The sequence below is a fragment of the Elephantulus edwardii genome, unplaced genomic scaffold (assembly GCF_000299155.1).
Source record: "Elephantulus edwardii isolate Elephantulus edwardi_28Jun2011 unplaced genomic scaffold, EleEdw1.0 scaffold00082, whole genome shotgun sequence".
Classification (NCBI taxonomy): domain Eukaryota; kingdom Metazoa; phylum Chordata; class Mammalia; order Macroscelidea; family Macroscelididae; genus Elephantulus; species Elephantulus edwardii.
In genome coordinates, this window is record NW_006399832.1 from 672,169 (window position 1) to 678,083 (window position 5,915).

General features: G+C 40.7%; 1 pseudogene; it reads left to right on the top strand.

Annotated features, from left to right (window-relative positions):
- LOC102870966 overlaps window positions 1-3,050 on the top strand; it is a 7,781-nt pseudogene extending 4,731 nt beyond the window's left edge.
- Window positions 3,051-5,915: the final 2,865 nt, after the last annotated feature.

Consider the following 5,915-nt stretch of genomic DNA (forward strand, 5'->3'; position numbering starts at 1 on the left):
AGTGCGATTGGCACAGGACAGAGCAGAGTTTAGGGCTGTTGTACATAGGGTCGCTATGAGTCGCAAGCGACTCGACGGCACATAACAACATCAACAACCCATTAAGAATGCAAAAGGTCTTTACAAAGACAAAGAAGGAAGAAAAGACCAAGATGGATGTCAGAAGGGACTCTGAATACTGCACTAGAGCACTGAGAAGCCAAAGCAAAGGGAAGATATCAAGAAATTAAGGAGCTGAATAGAAGATTTCCAAGGGCAGCACAGGAAGACAAAGTATTATAATGAAATGTGCAAAGAGGTGGAGTCAGAAAATCAAAGGGGTTGAACGAACTCAGCATTTCTTAAGCTGAAGGAATTGAAATACAATTTCAAGCCTCGAGTTGCAATACTTAAGGATAAATGATCCAGAAAGGATTAAAAAGAAGATGGAAAGAGTATACAGAGTCACTGTACTAAAAGGAATTGGCTGGCACAGAAGAATTTCATGAAACAACGTATGAGCAAGAGCCTGTAGCAATGAAGGAAGAAGTTCAAGCTGATCTGAAAGAACTGGCAAAAAACAAGGCCTCAGGAATTGACAGCATACCAATTGACATATTTCAACAAACAGATGCTACCCTGGGTGTGCTCACTAAATTGTGTCAAGAAATCTGGAGGACAATCACCTGGCCAACTGACTGAAAGAACTATATTTACTCTCATTCCAAAGACAGGTGACCCGATACAGTGTGAAATTATGGAACAATATAATTAATATCACATTCAAGCAAGATTCTGCTGAAAATTATCCAAAAATGACTGGAACAGCACATCAACAGAGAACTGCCAGAAGTGCAAGCTGGGTTTAGAAGAGGCTGTGGTACTAGGAATTTTATAGCTAATGTTAGATGGATCTTGGCTGAAAGCAGAGAGCGTCAGAGGAATGTCTGACCCTATTTAACAACGAATATTCTTTTTAGGTACTATGTTTTTGTGTACACTGCTTCCTTTTCTTATTTTTTTCTCATCAACTTCTTTCAAATTCACCTTCTTTTCTGCATGTCTTTCTCTTCCCATCTGCCCTCTCCTTCCTTCCCCCTAATGCTTTCTTTCCTGCCCCTCTGTGCTTTAACCCTGTGCTCCATGACAGAAATCAAAGCAGCAGGTAAACAGGTTGTTAGCTTTTCTTTTAAAATTCGTAGGATAGTATAAGAACTCTGATAATTGAAATAAATATGTTTGTAGAAATAGGTATTTCATAAATATCTGCTGTATAACAGCCAGGTAGAAGAATGCTGTCTTCAGGGGTCATGTTCCAAGGCTAGGTGAGGAGTGGGTCTACCAGAATGAGTATTGTGGGTTGTCAGGTTTCCAGTTTTGTATTTGAGTCCTACAGAGTGGGTTTCAGAGGGTAACCTAATGTAAGGATAAATAATGAGAAAGCAAGAACAACAAGTTAGCATCACTGACTGAATAGATATCTAACTGTCTGAGATACAGTAAGGCTGCTATGCAGGTCTATCTGAAGAATGTGATTGTTAGGTGTCATTTAGACAGTTCCTACTCCTAGTGACCCTCTACACTGCAGATGGTGCAGACTGTTCGGTCCTATACTGTTTTCACTATCGCTGCTACATTTGAACCCATGGCTACAGCCACTCCATCAAGTCAATTCATTGAAAACCTTTTTTGCTGATCCTATTCTTTACTATTGCATGACAGAATTTTGTATGACCAAAGTTTTGTTTCACATGCTTTGAACATGCTGCTAGGCTACTCCTTGAAGATGGACATCATGTTTGAAAAGATGAAGGGACAGCAGAGGAGAGGAAGACCCTTAACCAGATGGACTGACAGGGACTATTGCAATGGCCTTGAGTGTGTCAGAGACTGTGAGGATGGCAGAGGATAGGATAGCGGTCACACCTGCTGTTCCTAGGGTTGCTATGAGTCCTACTTAACTTGACAACAATACCTTTTTAAAAAACCACAGAGTGACTGTCCATATGAATCTCACCTGATGGACTACACAAAAAACAGATTGACACCTTTCTGCCAGAGAACGCCACAGAGGAAGCATCGTAGATGTGTTTATTCCCACTGCCGCCATGTTGAAGTCAGTCTCCCAAAAAACCTGAACAGCTGTGGAGACTATTCATTGGAGGGCTGAGCTGTGAAACGGCAGATGAAAGTCCGAGGAGCTATTTTGAGCCATGGAGGTGCTCATGGACTGTGTGGTAATGAGAGATCCAAATACCAAGTGTCCAGAGGCTTTGGGTCTGTCACATACTCAACTGTGGAAGAGGTGGATGCCGCCATGAATACCAGGCCCCACAAGGAGGATGGAAGGTTTGGGGCACCCGCGAGGCCTGTGTTGAGAGAAGATTGTCAAAGACCCGGTGCCCACTTGAATGTGAAAAAGATTGTTGTGGGTGGAATTAAAGAAGATACTGAAAAACATGACTTACAGGATTATTTTGAGCAGTACAGGAAAATGGAAGTGATTGGAAATTATGTCTGACCGAGGCAGTGGCAAGAAGAGGGGCTTTGCTTTTGTAATTTTTGGTGACCATGATTCTTTCGTAGATAAAGTAATTATTCAGAAATACCATACTGTGAATGTTCACAACTGTAAAGTAAGAAAAGTCTTGTCAAAGCAAGAGCTGGCCAGTGCCTTTTCAAGCCAAAGAGGTCAAAGTGGTTCTGCAAACTTTGGTGGTGGACTTGGAGGTGGTTCTGGTGGGAATGACAACTTTAGTCGAGGAGGAAACTTCAGTGGATGAGGTGGCTTCGGAGGCAGCCATGGTAGTGGAGGATATGGTGGCCATGGAGACTGTTATAATGGATTTGGTAATGATGAAAGATATTTTGGAGGTGGTGGAAGCTACCATGATTTTGGCAATTACAACAGTCAATCTTCAAATTCTGAACCCACGAAGGGAGGACACTTTGGAGGCAGAAGCTCTGGCCATTATGGTGGTAGAAATCAATAGTTTGCCAGACCATAAAACCAAGGTAGCTCTGGTGGATCAGTTGGCAGAAGTAGCTATGGCAGTGTCAGATTATTTTAATAACTGTCAGGAAATAAAGCTTAGCAGCAGCGGAGGACCAGAGAAGTGACAGGGATGCTACAGGTTACAACAGATTTGTGAACTCAGCCAAGCACAGTGGTGGCAGGGCCTCGCTGCTACAAAGAAGATGTTTAGACAACACTTATGTGTATGGCAAAAGCTCGAGGACTGTACTTGTGACTAATTGTTTAACAAGTTATTTTAGTTTCTGTTCTGTGGAAAGTGTAGAACATTTGAAAAACAAAGGTTTTAATGTAGGTATTTTTTTTTGCACCCATTGCTTAATGTAATGGTCTGATCATGACACTGAAGAAATGTCTTTTTTTTTTTAAAAAAAAAAGAAAAAGATTTGCTAGATCTGTAGAAAAAGATGATGGAGAAAGTCAGTACCAGCAATCAAAATAAGGCCAGGAGCTAACTCAGAAACAGACCGTCAATGACTCAATGCAAGCCGAAGGTAAAACTGAAGGAATATAAAGCCAGAGACAAAACATGACTGAGTTTATCACATTTGCATTTAAAAACCATCTCAAGAATAGATTTGATGCACTGAACACTAATGACCAAAGAACAGAGGTGCTGTGGGATGACATAAAAAATATTGCACTTAAAGGAACCAAAAGTTCAGTTTTAAGAGATAGGAAAGAAATAAAAGACCGAAATGGATGTCAGAAGAGACTCTGAAATTTACTCTTCAATGTAGAGAAGCCAAAATGAAGGGAAGGGTTGAAGAGAGCAGAACAGAAGATTTCAGAGGGCAGTTCGAGAAGACCTAGTAAAGTGTTAAAACAAAACGTGTAAAGAGCAGGAGTTAGAAAACCAAAAGGGATGAACATGTTGAGTGTTTCTCAAACTGAAAGAACTGAGGAACAAAGTCAAGCTCAGAGTTCTGATACGGAAGGCTTCTGTGAGCAAATTCTTGAAAGGTACCTCTGCAATTACTTGAGTTGGCTCTCTCCTGAGAGCTCACTCAAGGCCATGGGACTTGCAGTCTCTACAAGCTAAGGAGTTGTTTCCTTGGAATAATTCTCTCTTGTTAAACTTTTAACTCTGCTTCGGTATATCTGGAGTGGAAATAGACATTTTCACCAGCAGTCAAAATAGAACAACCAAGTTTGAAACCTGCCTTTAGAAATAACAGGTGTGCTAGGTCAAAGAGTTCCTATACACACACACCCACACACCACACCTTTCTAAAAGCCATAGTGCTTTACATACAAATGATATGTCTGCCCTTCCCTTTAATGCCATTCCAGAAAAGAAAAAAATGTGCCAATTAAAAGGGGGAAAAAAGAAGCTATAACCTGGGAACCACAATCACATTTAGTTCTCACATTGCTAGAACAATGTCTTTGTTCCACATCCCATTTTACTATTTGCTTATGCTAATCCATACCTTCCAATAAGTTGAGCTGTCATTTTGGGGATATTTTTATATATAAAGGAAGTAAAAAACAAAACTTAACATCTCATAAAGTACTGTTTGTTCTTGTTGTTATGTGCCATCAACTTATAGTGACCCTATGTGTAAGTCCCTAAACTCTTCTCTATCCTATGCCAACTGTATTTCTCTGACACACCTACCCCCATTTCTCCAGACAGAGTCAATCCATCTCATCGAGCGTCTTCCTCTCCTGCGCTGTCCCACCACCCTCCCAAGCATGACGTTCCTCTCCAAGGACTTGTCCCTCTTTGCAACATGCCCAAAGTATGTCAGATGAAGCTTCAGAATCTTTGCCTCCTAGGAACAGCCTGGTTTCACCCTCTCCAGGACGAACCTGTTTGTTCACTTAGCAGACCATAGTATATTCAATACTCTTCTCATATCTTATGAAACCTGAAACTGTGATGATAATAAAAGCCAATAATCAGATGCTGTTGGCAGGCTGGGATAGGAAGGAGAAAGCATGCTTTAGATCAAGGAGACTTTTCTCTTTTATGATTGAAAAAGTGGTTCTTAATGTTCATGTAGTGAGCACAGCACAATCAAAATAAAAAAAGACTGAGCAAACACACACAAAAAGGGACAATAAACCAAACCATTTTACTATTGTTGAATATAGTTTTCTGTAGTTTGCCACAGCTGTCCACTTTTTAAGAAACAATATATATTTACTATGTTACAGTTGTCACGGATTGGGAGTCTGGGTGATATCAGCTGGACCCCATGCTCTCTAGACTGAACTCAGGGCTGTGATCTGACCTGTAGCCCAATATCCTCTTTGAAGCTCATTGCAGTAATTGTAATTCAGCAGCAAACATTTATTGAGCATATACTTGTAATGTGCTAGTTATGGTTCTAGGGCTAAAGGTAACTGTGTACGTGTATATTTTGTGACAGTTTTAATCTTGAAAAAATGTCAACGTACAAGATGATAGAAAGAGTTGGATTTTTTTTTTAGTTGTGGTGCTGGAGAAGAGTATTGAACATACCATGGACTGCTAATAGAACAAACAGGTCTGTCCTGGAAAGGGTAAAACCAGGCTGCTTCTTGGAGGCTAGGATTTTGAATCTCCATCTCCTATACTTTGGGCATATGACCAGGAGGGACCAGTCCTTGGGGAAGGACATCATGCTTGGGAAGGTGGAGGAACAGCACAGGAAAGAAAGACCCTGGGTGAGATGAATTCACACAGTAACTGGGATAATGGGGGTAAGTGCATGGAGATAGTGCGCTTGGCTCAGGATAGAGGGAGTTCAGAGATGGTGTTCATAGGGTTGCTTTGTGTCACAGGCAACTCAATGGCACATAACAACAACAATAGAAAAACTACAAAATTACAGTAGATTTCCACATAAATCCCGCATATATGCATCCATTATTGACTCTCTATACTATTTGGTTTGTATAATATATATATTAT